This window comes from Camponotus floridanus, unplaced genomic scaffold (assembly GCF_003227725.1).
Source record: "Camponotus floridanus strain SB8 unplaced genomic scaffold, Cflo_v7.5 scaffold16, whole genome shotgun sequence".
Classification (NCBI taxonomy): Eukaryota; Metazoa; Arthropoda; class Insecta; order Hymenoptera; family Formicidae; genus Camponotus; species Camponotus floridanus.
Window position 1 is genome coordinate 3,384,206 of NW_020229281.1, and position 17,596 is coordinate 3,401,801.

General features: G+C 35.3%; 1 protein-coding gene across 5 annotated transcripts in view; it reads right to left on the reverse strand.

The window, feature by feature from the left end:
* Positions 1-17,596, reverse strand: part of LOC105255932 (brain tumor protein) — an 85,950-nt gene that overhangs the window by 26,201 nt on the left and 42,153 nt on the right. The window lies entirely within an intron of this gene.

The following is a 17,596-nucleotide window of genomic DNA, read 5'->3' on the forward strand; positions in this document are numbered from 1 at the left end:
AAAATGAGAAATGAATCGGTAGCATTGAAGATTTTTCTGCAAAAAATTAGTTCTCGCTTGGGAGAGGTCATAACAAATGAAATCTGATGCAAAACCGTAAATTAATTCGCTCACAAAAGGGAGAAAGGTTATCATATATATCATATATATGATATATATGATCGAAAAAATTAACAATTCCCTCGTAATGTGTATCTCTTTAACGTTAAAAATAGTATGAAAAAATTAGGAAAAAAAAATTTCCTAATTATAAAAGAAAACAGTATTCTTAATTAATTAATAAGCAATAGTTAAATATGTACTTTGCATGTGTTTTGTTGAATATTGAGGAATAAATTTGAAAAGAAAAACAAAGTATAATGGTATGTGTGAAAAGTCAAGCTGATAATTATCTCAAAGTTTTAATCAAAATGAGGATTGGAGTAAAGCGCAGAGTTGTAATAAAGTCGTAAAACTGATAAAAATGTAATATAAGATTACATTCTGTAAATAAAATGTAATGTAGGGTAAAAAGTAAAATAATTAGACATAATAATATATGTATAAGATATTACATATAATTACTATAATTATGTATATTATATAATTATATTACATTAAAACATAATCAAATTTATCGATTACTCCGCGCAATATTATATCCAAGAGAATGTAATTAAAAAATGTTATTTTAAATATTTTAAAACGATCGCACGGGCAATCGCGATCTTTACATCGTGATTAATTTCATCGGTGATAATGAAACGTCTAATCTAAACACATGCACGTGGAGCGAAGGAAGAAAGGGGAGACAAAGGCGGGAGGGAAAAACCGAATGTTTTGCATCGCGCAATACCATTGTCCGATCTCAACAGATAGCCGGAAACACGCAACGAAGCGAAACTTCCGGCGAAACCGACACCCGTGCGGCATACGCGGTCGCGCAAACAAAACCGCACGAGAACTCACCGCGGTCGATACGCGTTCGCGACGCGGATATTAAGCGGCGAAGTCGCACGACGCAGAAATACGACACGGTCGTGTAAAATTGCCCCTCCCCTCTCCTCTCTACCCCCTTTCTTCTCATCTCATTGATGTTATAACGTGCATTTTTTATGCAAACAATCGGCGAGTACGAGACAATTTATCGGGAGCCTTAATGCACGAGAGCGTGTCCCTCTTGTTATGTCCGTTCTTTTGACAGCTTTTAGTAATAATTCTGTATTTTTTGCCGCGCGACCTGTATTTTTTTCTCCCATTCCCGTCAATATCGATGAAGATGTAAAAACAGCGCAAACTTTTCGCGACGTGTAAATAAGATAAACGCACGCAACAGAATAAACTTATGAATACATTTGCATCGTTAAATTTCTTCGCTTGTTTCGTTCTTTGACGCGCCTAAGAGCGCTTATTATCTTTTTCCGAACGTGAAGTGGGACGTTCGACGATTCTGCGTCTGTCGTAATAACGATGGAAAGTGTAACGACGGAGTCGGAACTTTGGAAGGGCGCGGAAACGAGGGGACGCGTTGCGTAAGTTAATCGCCGTCAATTTAGCCAACGCACCTGGCGTGAGAGAGGGACGTTGCAGCCGCGGTAAAACAACGAATCGCGCATCGCAATCATTCGATGGGGAATTCAGTAACGACGGTCTGGAAGTGAGCCAAGGACGCGCCACCGTGAAATCCGCAGGTGTGCAAACGACGAGAATAGAAACGAAATTGTCGAAATCTTGCTAAAAATATTTGAATAAAAATCAACGCGACGGAATATAAATAAATGGATTAAAATAATTGATTTACATGCAATTCAATTACTTATTTAAAAATCGGAGAAAAATAACAATTATTAAATTTAAATTTTTCATTTAATTATTTAATTAAATTTGTCTTTCTTAAAAATGTATTTATGCTATTTCAAGCTGTACATGCGTGAATGTTTCTTGATATAAAATTAAAAAGTTATGAAAACTTAAGATGTAATACGGATATATACGGTTGAATTTCTCGCGAAATTAATCGCTGATATAAATCAGATAAGTCTCTTAATCGCGTGATGACTCAGCAAGTGGTTGTTTCTTCTCGAGAGATTCGCGCTTATCTTAATTCGGCGTAGGTCGTAAACGTGAAATTTATGGACACGTACTTCCTCATTGAAACGACGACTTGACAAGCCTGGGAACGCTGATTACGCAAATATCATGCTACATATTTCGCTGACAGTCTGTTCATTTCAAAATTTACATCATCCACGCAATATCCTCGAAAAGCATTTCTCCTCCCTCCTCCCTTCCCAAAATTAATATTTCCATGTTACGAGAGTTCATAATTAACGCGACTACATCGAACATATCATAGCCCTCTCTTTTTCCTCCGCCTCCTCGATTCAATTAGAGCCTCGCATCAACGTGTAATACGCGGATTACGCCTTCGGACGAAAAATAGATCGCGTTCAATACTGCAACACTCGCGACAGCAGCCGTGCATTAAGCATGAACGAGCGATATTAACGGACGATCAGCCATTGTTATTACGAGCTAATTAAAAGTTGTATCGATCAGGCAGGATCTGATTTTCTCGTTTCGCATCGTCGACCCGACGCCGTATGGATATTCCACGGGTCATTGCAAATTGTTTGGCAAACCTAGCGCAGTGTGTCTGCGTGAATGTGCGCGCGTGCGTGTGCGCCCATTGGTTTTACACCGTTCAAAAATCGAGCGACAAAATGCCGCGACCTAATCGATCGCGTTAGCGAGTGTTACACGCGAGTTAATGCGCAAATAAAATTGTGTTCGCTGAATAATACACGGCGAACGCGAGCGGGGGAGGGGGGGGTTTGCTTTTTGCCGCGCGATGACTAAAGCGCACCGTCGACCTTCGCGTGATCATTTTCGCCATTTCGTTATTAATGCGGCGAGTGTATCATCATGGTTCGATTTAATAAACCCGCCCGGATCCATCGAGTGCTCCTGTTTGCGCGATTCGATAGTAATACCGCGATAACTGTACGTGTCAATATTTTCTCGTGTCGAGAGACACACTCAACGTTCGCTTCAATATTCGCGAATTACGCGGTAAAAAATGCATCTGTACGTAAAATATCATTTTCCGCAAACATCAGAATCATCTCCGATCGATCTGATCGGATACAATCGAGTAGCAATTGAGAAGAACTACCTACACTTGGTCGATTTAATAAAATAGACTTTGCTCTAAGAATGTTATATACTCGGAAAACGTGCATATATATATTTAATTACAACTTTTGATTAATGATTGACTCGATAAGCGTCATATTCGCAGCTGTATAAATTGTGATTCAGGCAAAGTGGATAAAAAGACACGTCTATGATGGAATTATATGTATAATATCCAGCACATTAGAGATATCGAACGAGATGTCACACGTCCTCGATCGTGTTCTTTGAGAGGCGGTCTCAATTCGCACTGCGTCCCGCTCGCGCGAAAATTCTCACGAAGCCAGTGACCTCTTGACCTACCTCAACGACGGTGAGCGCCCTTTCACCCTCTTTCTCTCTATCTCCATTCTCTTTGCCTCCCTCCCGCCCCTTCTTTCCGTCATCGGTTTCGCGGTGCTCTTATCGCGCCGGAGACTTTTCTTCGATAGGACAGCTGCCGAACGATAACCACCACACCAAGGAATATTGTTCGTGCACGAGAAACGCGTGTGTATGCTTCGTATATTGGTGTAAATCGACAGTCTCTGATTTCCCGCGCGTGCGATACCACGCGTTATTCAGATGGCCCGGTACGGCTCAATTCGAAATCGTGTCACCGCTTGAATAAGTCGAGATAAAAGGGCAGAGAGGCAAAGAGAGGAGACAATCGCAATCTTTATGAATGGAACATTACGGAGATGGAATAATGTAAAAATGCGACGAAAAAGAATACCGTGTAACTTTCAATACAGAACGGAATCGTGCTCCCAATTAGATAAAGGAGATATATTCGATAATAAAGCTCGCTGAAAGATTGAACTTTCCAGTGCCATTTGATATCAGCTTTTTTCATGCAGAGAGCAATTCAAAATTATCGCATTTTTTCCCATTTTTGCTAGTCCGATGGAGAGAATGGATTTTTATCCAGAAAAGATATATCAACATAATTATCTCTCATTCTCGAGTGGAACTTTTTACAGACTTTTCCTGCATTAGCAAGAAAGAAATTTACAATTGATATCGGTGAAGCGGAAGTGGCTTCGAAAGTACCGTTACTTTTTTTTCTCAGGATCTGAAGAGAAAAAAAAGAAAGATATGGGGACAATAACTGGCAGGTGTTGCTGTCACTTTCGAGCAAAGCGATTCTTTATCGACACAAATGTGTATACGACTACAAATTTAAAATCATTGAAAGAGTCGACCATGTGTCACGATCTTTATTTTCCGGTTGGTTCTCACGATCTCCACAGGCAATGAATTCACATTCAATCGATCGAACTGGATGTAAACTGAATGTAAACTTGGCAAAGAAAATAAATATACGTACGAGAAATTTAGTAACTCGATTTAAAAATAATTTAAAACTTTGCACAAATATGGACGAGCTGATTTCAGCTGGTAACTTTTATTCGTACAATGTTTCAAATCAATTTAAAATCGACAAATAAAAGATAATCGAACATGTTATTAATAAGAATTTCACTCGCAGAAAATTAGGTAATATGAAAATCACGCCAAAATAAAAAATACCGAATAAACTTGTATATTTATTTTTAACCTCATGTTTAACTCGCATTAATCAATTTAATGCGGGTATGTTTCCGGTGAGATTAAAAATATCGAAAGTTAACTCGCGCTGAGAAAAAAAGATCTGAAAGTTTAGTATTAAATATTATTAAGTATTAAGAAAGGCATATTATATAAATTTAAATAAGAAAACAAAAAATCTGAAAGTTTAGTATTAAATATTAAGTATTAAGGAAGGCATATTATATAAATTTAAATAAGAAAACAAAATATATGACTAGAGAATTTTAACCACAACTATATGTATAGTATATATAAGACCTGTGTCTTATCGCATAAAATATCGGATTGAAATCATATTAGTTGTAAAGTCACAGAAGCGGTTCAGGCATACGATATAATTTTATGTCGCTCTCCCATTTTGTCCAAATTTCTTTCGGCATTTTCTCCGTGATAACTAGACTATTTGGGATTATCGGACCGAGAGTTAGGTGCTCCAAGCAGACGTTTACGAGCGACCGGATATACATATTCGCATGTATATACATAACGATGTGAAGTGGCCTAACTCTGACTATATTCGAGCACGAATATATCCTGACGGATGCTCGAGCGAGCGTTTACGCGTTGCCGCGCAAACCCCATCAGGGAGATTACGGGCTGCGAGCATCAGCGTCGGTCGAGATTCGATTAAGGACGGCAGCTCGAGCAGCGTAAACCAGGGGCAAACTGTAGAGATTGGATCGTCGAGTGGTTACCGAGGATTTGGCAGGGCGAGTTCATCGAAATCCGCGTCGAACTGCACCGCGAATTGATTGAGTCTTATTACTTCAAGGTCGAAAGGATCGACAAGGTATCTAGATATATAGAGGAGGCTCGATAGCCTCTATATATCTAGATACCTTGTCTTGGCGTTGTCGCCGAGTATGCTTGTAATCGTAGGATTGGCGTGTTCACTTTAACGTAATTAACCGATACACGTAACAGTTCCACTTTCAATCTTCAACGTTGAATTCTTGGATAATCAAGCGTTAAATTAAATTCCTATTAAAATGTAATTTTCATAGCGCTATGGTTGAATTTTTAAGCATATTGTTTTGTCGATTGATAGTAAAATAATTAATTGTAGAAATAATTAGTGACACATGTATAAAAGTAATTACAAAATAGAAATGTGAGGAAAATATTTTTTTATTTAAAGTAATTCTCTGAGCGTTTCATAATGTCCTTTTCAGGCTAACATAAAGTACATTTAACGTTAAATGTACCATGCACATATTGTTCCTCAGAACACGTAAACGTAAAACTTTAATCGTAATCGCGTTCGCGGAAGTTGAAATTGCAATTGTACAAAGTTGGAGGAGTTGCCGATGACGCGACCGCCGCGTGTGCTTTCAATCGCGCGATGCTTTTGAATGGCAAGACGGAGACGGAGAGAAGAAAGAGCCGCCCATTCGAGGAAGGCATTTGATGGTCGTCGCTTTTGGTTAACCGGAAACGCGAGAACATCCTCCGAATGTTAAAACGAGAGATATCCACTTGTCTACGACCTTCCGCATTAATGAGTCGGCACACATTCGCGGCTCCACGACACGAAATCTCTCGTCGAGGCGCTCGTTCGGCGATTTAAATTCCGATCTCATGACGCTCGTGTCATAAGGATACATCCCGACGTCTCGTGAGACTCGTAATTTTTTTGCAAGAAATCTTTTTCTCGAGATAGATTTCTTCCTAAGAAATCCACCGACATTTTATAATATCGTTGGGACTATTAATCTCGTGCTAACTTGAATCATAAATTTCTTAAATCCTCGTAACTTGTAGCCTGACTGAAAATATAATCAACCGTCATAATTAAATTTTTGCAATAAAAAAATCGTGTACAGATATATTATTCTGTCATTATTACTCGATTCTTGACGCATTTGATTCCATCGATCTTGGATTTAAAGCAAAAAATATAATACAAGCGTGTATTAATTAATTACACTAATTTATATCTACGTTAATACATTTATCGCGACAAAATTAAACTTTATTAATTTCTATAATATTACTTTATTCACACCGTTTAATTTTCCAATATGATTATTGTTAAAGAATAAAAATGTAATGCTCTAGAGTAACGTTGCGTGTGGAACAATAGGCGCGTTTCTCTCCAACGTGCGTGGCCCAAATGATAAAAGCCTAACCAAGGACTTGGGAAATGTGGAGGCCATTTCCGGCGATAAATTCGCGTCCGACTGCGCGCGTAGAATTGCGCGTGTCGGTTTATTACTTTTAACGATTGTCGTTTGTTACGACGAAAAAGAAACTCACTAAGGGATAAATCTCGGACGTATCGAGCGCGCTTATCTGCCGAGGTGGTACTAGATAAAGAATAACGATGGGAATTAAATCGACACTTCTGTCGATATATCGGCCATCTGGCGTCGCGTCGCGTCGCGTAACGTCGGATGAACGCGATTCGCCGTTTTCTATTTGGAATCGAGAGAGAGAGAGACGAGATGTGTTATTATATTTCTATCCACACATGTCACTTGAACATATTTTAACCCTCCTAATAGCGCAATTTCTTTTTTACCAGGCTATTCTCCGCCAAGAAAATCACAGAGCAATATGAAGAAGAAAAAAATAAATAGAAAAATAAATAAAAGAAAAACATTTCTAAATGGACTGTATCTCGACAGAATTTTACAACTTGATATATAATTATTCAGAGATATTTAACGGTGGGAATTAAAAAATTTCCACATAATTGGAATTTTAATCAATTTTTAATTAAAAAATGTAATTAATAATTTATAAAGAATCAGATTTGCGTGTGGGGAGAATATGTAATCGATTGAGAAAGAAAGAAAAAGAGTGAAAGGCGCTTGGAGCACCCTGTATATTGCACGTTGTATAGTAAGAGGTTGACCCGTTCACTGTTAGTATTACGCGATGACGTGTTCGCCGACTTTTCGCGTGTGTGTTAGTAAAACGAGAATTCCACATGTAATTGTCTGTAACCTCCAGTTACAGCCGCGGGTTAGCTTAAATTTTCGTTCGCAGTGAATCGAGTGTTTCTGACACTTGGTGGACATTTTTCGAATCGCATTTTCTTTTTGTATTTTCCACGCAGCAATTTTTCACGCATGAAACAGGCCGATGTCAATTCTTACTCGCGCCATAATCACTCTCGCGTTATTGAAACGCGTTGCGTTACGCGATAATCGATACAAAAGATAGCAGTGATAAAATATGTACCGCGTATTTGGTAAATACTTGTAGCGAGAGAGTAATCGTTTACACAGTAAACATCGGCGATTGCAGTCCGAGAGCGGGCTTTGCATCTCTGTCGCGTGTTTAATTCCATGAATAAATTCTACTGATTACGAGACACTGTTTTATCTTAAACGACTGCGTTGAAATTACTGCACTTGCGAAAGAAAACAAAATTATTCCACACAAGGACGAAATAAAAAATTAAATGTCATCCTTTTTTAAATAAACGTTTCTCGTCAAAAAAGTTTCATTTTCTACATTTATATGAAACATGTAATGTACATCTCCATCATGTAATTTCTACAAAGAAAATATTAACGTTATACCTTGATCGGGCAGAGCATCCAAATGGATTCGCGTTTGCTTTGAGAATTAACTCTTATTTTAATAAAATTGATGAGTTTCAATGTTACATTAAACATTATAATCTCTCAATAATAATAATTGTATTATGCTTTGCACTGTTTATTTATGTAAATTAAATAAAATCATAGCAGAATTTGTACATAATAATTATGATATTACAACACTGAATAATATTTATTGGAATTTATAGGAATTAATTAACGTTTAATATTTAACGAAATTGCAATAATTGTTTAAAATAAATTAAACTAAAAAATATACTAAAATTTTATATTTATAGTAAAAATATATAAAATATATATAATATATATAAAATTTAATAAATATTATTTATCATATCAACAATTATCTCTCTCTATAATAATTATATTTCAATGTAAAGCGTAAAATTAGGATTTCTCGATGTTTATATTTATATGAAACAAATATTAAGTCGAAAAAGCACAGTATATATATAAACAACGACAAATATTGCGAGAGAGGACTGAGCTCTTATGACTGTGAAAATTTTAAAATAATATTCGCATCGCAAATTGCAATAATTTCAAATTGCTCGACGCTGCTGTTTTCCACCTCAAAAGCCGGCGGTAGCGATTTATCGTAGACAACGACGCAAACATCAACGAGAAAAAATCACATAAATAAATTCTTCGGTCGTAATTCATATATAACGTTACAGCAAAAAAAAGAGGAAAATGAAGACCAATTCGAGTAGAATGCGGCGAAAGTGCGAGACCGAAATCTATCTATTTTTTATATCCATATTCAGTTTGCATATTTTTTGTTTTCCTTTTTGTTGCTTCTTGAAGCATCGAATTTTATTCACCTTCATAAAAAAAATAATAAAAATCATAAATTCAGATCATGTGCATTATAGTTAAAATACAAAACTGCATAATCATAAATTTTCAATAAAATACACGATGGAATGTTAGAGTTGAAATTTCACGATAAAAAGTGCGAAAGGGCAGATACTGTAAGAGAAAGAGAAAGCGTGTCAAGGCCGCATATTGAAGCGTGAAGGTCTAGCAAAAGTATTCTGACGAACGATCTATCGATCCGAGACAGCCGCGACCGATCAGCTGTCATAAATCTGTCGTCTACCGGAATCTAAAGTGGAATATTTCGCAAAATTTTCTCACAAGACAATCAGTTTCCGTATATACATTCTTAACGAGGGAAAGAAAAATATCAACCCAGAGAAATAAAGAAGCAAAGTTTTAATGTACAAAGCAAAATGGAGCGAGGATACAGCGCTGCGAGCACTTTAATCTCCGTTTCCTTGGCTCTCGAGTCCTTTCAGAAACGTTCTACATTAAGATGTTAACACAAAGCACATTCTCCTCTTTCTCAACACAGTAAGAATCAGATACGCATTCTCTTGGCATGCGTTTACCTGAACAAAGAAAACGGCTGCGAAGAGAAACAAGATATTTTATTCTTTTAATAATACTTGACGTTTCTCGAATGCTGACACATAGTAAAAGAAGAGAAAATGTTTTCTTATACAACTTCAAATGTGCGATGAAATGTTATGATTTAAACTGCTTGTAGTTTTACAAATATTGATTTAAAAAAGGAATAATACAATTTCTGCATAAAATATCGTTCATTTCATCAGTATTGCAGTATTGCTAAATCTCTCTTTGCAAAAGTAACCTTAATTAAAGTCTGATTAAGATATTATTAATTTCATAATAATGTTGCTCTTCATATTTGAACTCTCGACTTCCTGAGTTAAGAAAATTGCAAAAAATATTTATAATAAATTTAAAAAAATGCAATTTATTTTTTAAAAATTATTTAAAATAACAAAATTTACAAAATAATCAACAAGAGCAATTCAATGTATATAATACAACTAAAAATTTATTGTAATTTAATATTTTCAATCTGAAAAAAATTATTTATTATAGAAATCTTAATCAGCTAATATTTAAAATTACCACCTAAATTCACTCAGCATTGATAGCACTATATTACTGCAAAAAAAAATCACATTTTTATAGCAGGAAGACTAACTGTAGTATCGATCTCTCTGAGTTTCTTATTTTAGATGTCGAGATACCATTTTTCTTCCACACCCGTAAAGTCCGACGACTGGCGGGGAATTTAAATTGCTCCAGACGCTAACTGTTAAAAATGATGGGCCGTGTGCCTCGGCTGTGGTGTGATAGTCCTTCGCTCGGAATAGTCGGCTCTATCCGGTTCTCCCGCGGTACATCCGTGGGATGCGCGAATCTTACACGCGCGAGCGCCTTTTATCCGCCGCGGCCTCGCCAGCCGATTGAAAAGGACCGGTTCGCGATTAATCGCTCGACTTAACTGCGACTCGACGCGACGCGTTTTTAACCCAGTTCTAGTGCGATGTGTAACACTACAATATATCGTCTTTCTTGAAACTCTCTTGTCGCTCGAAATTTCCAAAAGCAATATTTTGATTCGTATTTAAAGATGATATAATATCGATGTGTTGGAAATTGTAATTACGGTGCCTCGATTCTTCGTGTATATTTCTATATCGAAACATGAGAAAATTATTATCTCTATTTTTGTACTATTTTATAAAGTCCGATTTTACGGTTGTCTGGTTCTGTAAAGACGATATGATATTGATTGATTGAGTGATATATATAATATTTCAATATAAGTATGATATGGAGATTTGAAAATTGTCGCACACACGTAACAAATACAATTAAAATTTAGTGTACAGTAAAAATACAATTATTACACAGCTCTGGAAGAAAGGTCTGCTATATAAACTCGGCCACGGAAATTCAAGAGAAGGGAAGATGGAGGAGGCTGCGGTGCTTTTTATACTTTCACTTTTGATGTTTGCCGCTAGCACGGGAATTGTCTAACCTCGAAGTTACGCGAGGAGGAAATGAAAGTTAACATGCGCGGGCGTCATGTAATTGTACGTGGAAACTTTGGAATAAATATACTTTGAAGTGTAATGTATATGCGTCTTTATATGGACCATTTATTATACACAAAGTACATTTAAAGACGAAAAGCTACTCTTGTAAACTTTTTTTAAAATAATTTTGTAAATATTTATCGAGAAAAATGTTTATTATTCTTTTCTTATTATAAAAGAAGAAAAGAGTTATTTTATCGTTATTACAAAATGAAATTCTCGAGGATACAGTAATCCTAATGCTAAATATCTCGAGAGAGAAATATCCTATTGTTATCGTCCTCAAACGTACTAAAGTATTAGATATTGTTCTTAACTTTATGCTCACCCGAGAATTTGCGCTATCAGGAATAATACTTAGGCGGAAGAATTCTCAAGCGTACATCCATTCAAAGTCATTCTTATTTCTATATAACTTCCAACTTTTATCCTCTCATCCTCAAGTCTATATTCATTGGAGAGTCTTCTCTCTGTCGTCGAGGATTACTCTCAAGAGTTTGTGAAAATGTCAAACGTATGACAACTCAACGCATAACATTAACCACATTTACATATTGTGCGATACTAGTGCATCAATGTATACTTTTATCGACCGTAATTTTATTTTCTTGCAAGAACCACATTGTACTTGTACATTTATACGAAGTGAAGAAATACATCTATTTATGGCGTATGAAATTATAGCATATAAAAATAATTATTTAAAAAATAAAGAATTATTTAAAAAATAAAGAATTATTTAAAAAATAAAGAATGTTCAATATAAGAAGGCTAACATAAAAGTTTCCATCATTGTTCTTGCGTGCAAATCAAACCCTTTGATTCAACTTATTACTAACCCGGATATCTCATGACAGATAGCGTTGCAAATGTGTCGTACATTAATAATGTTCCTTTCGATCTTATCATTCTACACATTCCTAATAAATCATTCATCTGCGATATCATATGTGCCGCGAATAAGTCTGTGAAACGTTAATTGTGTCATGCTCAATGTGTGTCACAATTAGACTTTGAAAGCACAAGTAGATATAAATAATATACATTATAAATATATATTATAATATATATTTATTATATTTTGACATCAGAGATTTAATTAAAATATCTTCTAAAGTTTCTTTAATATATTACATATTTTTATTAATATTATATTTCTATTTCAATTAATTTCACACTATGCTAATTAATGTTGCTCATTATTAGTCTAAATAAAATTAAACGAAGATTCCTCCGTTTTTGTGGTAATGCAAGCTTCGAGAGGAAAACGTTCCGAGAAATTCGCGCAAAATCTTACTCTCGCGACGAAAGTATGTTTCTCGATTTTATTAACTCTTTACAACGGCTAAAGCGATTCGTGCCGCTAAGGGTTAAAGACCGTCATGCAAACGCGAGCCGTGCGTGATATCGATCTCGCGTTGGACGAATCGGCTGTGCACACGTCACGTGGCCGATGTGGAACACGCGTGGAACACAGAGAGCGTGCCCTCGGCGGCTCTAAACGCGAGACCCCTTTTCACGCCAACGCGCACGCGATATTACGAACGCTCTCGGACGAGTTGAGGGACGATCATCAGCCAGGCCGATCAACGAACTGCTAGTTCCTCGGGCGCAATCGACATTCAACATTTATGGCGCAATTGAGCTGCGTAATGCATCGTGGAATTTATACGTGATGACGTCAGCCTCGGAGCAATTTTTCCAAACCCTTTCAGATCATTCGAAGAGATTTGCAAAATTTGTTTTCCCCATCACGAATCGAGGAAAATTATTTGTTGAAATTTGAGATAATTTAATGAGACTCTGCAAGAATTTCTTTAATAAGACGTGTAACGATTCTTTTGTTGAGACCAACTTGAAAAACCATTTATCTTCATCTTGTTGCATAATACTACCGCGCACGAGGGAGAAAGTGAAAGAAAGAATCGAGTAGAGTAGTGTTATTACATTATTTTCATATTTTCTCTCTGTAAAGTGTCTCACTGCTTGTTGTTAACGCGAGTTATTTAGATTTAACGTTCCTTGTAAATATCCGCGTATCTACACGAGTCGAGATATTTATAGCGCGCATTTTATCTCTTTATAGCGCGTTCTAGTCTTTTTTCATTCTTTCGAGAGTTTATATAATTAATCGCGAGTTATAATTAATCGCAAGTGATAAATAAAAAAAAGAGAGCATTAGCATTTCGATGGGCGGATACACGATGTATAACGCAGCTTAACGACTTCCTCTCGAATCCCAGTTACAACCGGCGCGACGAGTTGTGAGGTAACAGCACGCACGGGAAGACATACCCTTTCACTTTGGCATTTCACTCTCGCGAGATCGAGAGGCTGTCGAGATGACACGAGGCGACGATAACGGGCGAAAGTGCAAAAAAAAAAAGGCAAAAAAAGAAATGACCGTAGAAAATTAGCCAAAGGTATACACGATTACGTTAAAAATGATGCAAAAAAAGTCACATTCATTATAAAACTTTCTCTATTTTGATCAATCTTTCTCTATTGTTGTTTTCTTATATAAAGAGTTATGTAAGTATAATTTATATTTCATAATGCGTCACGTAAACACATTATAATTTAATCAAGATATGAAAATCAATTTTCATTCGAGGCGGTTTCGCTTAATTATTCCGTAGAAAATTATTTCTCTTTGTGCGAACCAAACGAGCGAGCTTATGAAAGCAAATGAATAAAATTAATTAAATTAAATTAATCAAAGGTATTATATTTATAATTATGCACGTATATGCGTGCGAATTGCGTATTCCTCGTAGATTTAACATTATAGCGCGTGCAGCATCTTTCTTGTCGATTTGCAAGGGGACTTCAAAAAATATTGATTTAAAAATATTCATCTGTTGCAACAAATACATAAGTGTAATATTCGCGTCAAATCGCGCTCGTACATCGTGACGCGGAGAGAGAAATAAGACTGTCTTACGAAACGACGACTATTAGAAAGGCAGCTTGAAGTATCGAAATGCAGAGAACACGAGACGCGGATAAGCCGCGCGATTTTCATAACGATCATGACGTCATTTGCCTAAATCCGGGATCTCGCTCTCCAAGCAAAATATCATTCGCGTATTAATTAGAGAAGTCTCTGGGCAGATTTGCATATTTATTGTCAGTGAATAGCCAATTCTCAACAATTAATAAATTATAAATGATTTTTATGTCACTTTTGTTATTTTATATATATACAGGATGTCCCAGTTATTTTCCGTCATCTTTCAAAGACAGATTCCTGGAATCATTTGAAGACGATTTTTTCTCAGCGAAAATATCAATAAAGGCCATCATTTTTTGCATGTTCCCGATTTTTGTCATCATATATCTTTGCAATTAAGTCTTAAATTAAAACTTAACTAAAGTAAACTCTATTTAAAATTAATCGAAGAATGTGGTTTTGTTAATATTTTATTTCTACAAAGCTTAGGTTACGAAAAATCTCTTATTTCCAATCACTTATAATTCGAAAATTATTAGTGCCTCGACATTTTCGTTGAGGAAAAATCGTCTTCAGATGATTCTAGGAATCTGTCTTTGAAAGATGACGGAAGATAACTGGAACACCCTGTATATATATATATATATATATATATATATATATATATATATATATATATACTTGAAAGATAATCTTATATATAAGATATAATTGTAAGAGAGATTAATATTATCTTTCAAGTTGTTAATGTTGATTGTGAGCGATGATTCGGGACAGACGATTGATGACAACGATATTCACGAGAAGTAGTATTGCTTGGAATGGGAAGGATTAATCATCGTTAGAAGGATAGTGATACAGTTATACTTGACAAACTTGTTGAAGCGAATGTAATCATCGTGTGAATCCCTATCTATATATTTGTACAGATCGTATCTAACTGTCATATATATCATATTGAGTTATAACGTACACAAAGAAAAGCGATTTAGTTAAAAACCAACATTGTTGTCTCATTCGCTCTAAAATTATTAGTATATAAAATAAATCAGCTTCTAATGTTCTCGACGCATAGTCGATAATGACGTGCAATAAATGAATACCAAGAAGTTTACGCTCCACAGTTATGCAATATAACGATAAAAAAGCTGAAACTAACAATGATTAAAATGTGTTTATGTGTTATATATACTAGGTAGTCGTTATTTATCACGTATATTCTTTCGAGAATCATCGTTATTAGTATAATGGAATCTTTTAATTAATACACTAGACTATTAAATTACTATATAAATAGACTAGAAAGAGTGTGTGTGTGTGTGTGTTGATAAAATTTAGAAGCGAGCCAATCTTAAAAGTAATTATCTTTTTTTTTCATTTCTTCGTGAACGAATTGATAGTACTGAAGTATTGAAATAAATCAATTGAGATAAGTGACAAGTAATTTCCCGTTTTTGCCGGAGGCTATGCGAATTCAATAAATTATGAATTTTGTGATTACTCGAATTCCAGAGAGATAATATCGCGCATTATCGAATATCCGGTGCAATTCTCACGAATATTTCCCACTTTTATTTGCATTTCGATTTTTCAAGCAGCTAACGACATTGCTCGATAAGTACATAATACAATTGCATATCTCATTTTTTATGCATTTGCCGCTGAAAATAATAGATAATAATAATAACGAATTTATAATCGCTGTATACCCAATCTTTTCACCTGTAAAATTTGTTCAATATCACATCCGGAAATTCTCTACGAATAATGCACATTTATCTTATCGAACCGGAATTGAGTGCTAAAGCAGAGCAGTTTCGAGTTATTGCGTCAAATATGAATATAAATAGCATATACGACAAAACATAATTAGATAGATCGGTTTAATGCTAAATGTGATAAGAATACTGCTAATTGACTAGTTAATTATTTAATAATCGGAAACTTGTGAGATACTTATAATTGTCGCCAGATAACAAACTACGAACATACTATATATAGTTTTATTTCAAGAAAAATGAGCTTTTCAAAATATATAATTTTTCTATAAAATCACACGACTTGTTTCTTTCAAATAAAAATTTGTGCAACAATGTATTTTAATAATTTGTGGAATAATGTTATTAATAGTTATTCTATAAAAAAAATTGCATAAAAAGCAAAGTTTTTATTCTTATCGCAAAATCTGAATGTATTAAGAAGTTAAGCGATTTCAAAAACACTTTTCATACAATAAACGATGTACAGTAGATTTATGCCATTATGCGTTCCGCTTCCAAGATTAGTTTCCTACTTTATAATTATGTATGTAACGTGCGATAAACACATCGTCTGTTCTTGCATATGCGAGAGATATACTTTCGTCGATAGAACTCGTGGGTGCGTGAGCAGTTTACTTTCGCTGCTTAAGGCACGTTCATACAACACGTTTCTAAATAAGGTACGCCGCCGCTTGAAATACGGCATCGCGCAAGGTATAATCTTCTTAATTAGATGTATCATGGTTTCATTTTGCGAAACACGCCGCAAACTTTTCGATTTTACACGATGGAACATTGTTGTAATACAGTAAATCAAAGGAACTCGACCGAGGATTTTATACGCTTCTGTAAAGCTAGATTTTTCACGTTGCAAAAGGATTTAAAATAAAAAATATACGACGAAAAATGGTTTTATGAAAAAGAATTATTATATTAATTTTTCTTCGTAAAATCTAAATTTAGATATAAAGTTAGCATTCGTTTGGCAATATATTTCGACGATATTGATGAGAGCAGACAATTATCGAACAATTAAAATTTAACTTTATTTCAACGAAAAGTGTTAATTAATATCAAGGAAAAAAGAGGTATTGCCAAACCAACACCAGACGGCATATATACATTGTGGCTGATTTAAACAGCTGTCCCCGCGAGATAAAGCCAATCGATGAGCAATTAGGTGACTCGGGTTTGTGCCAAATGAAAAACTAATTATCACAACTATTCACTTTCGAACCGATCATTACAAATGTAAACTGATGATCAATGTGCGAAACACCGAGGAGACATAAACAAGCTACGGATTTGTATATTTGCCACGTTTTACCTTCGATATTTGATAGATTAATTGAAAACATTCCTACACGCGAGCGCGATGTATTATTTAGGCTAATATAATTTATGCGACACGCGACGCTACGAAAATATAACCTTATATTTAAACAATTTCGATTTCAATGCCGCAAATGATATAATCCCTGATCGTTAAGTCATCGACCACATAATTTGCATGTAAGAAGCGTTATGTCCATAGAGTACGGTAAGCAGAACCTTAAGTAATCTTCTCTGAGTTTGTTTTCATTGCTTTCGCAACCTCTTCTTTATTCAATCGTTCTTGTTTATTCTTTGTTACGGAATTTTGGA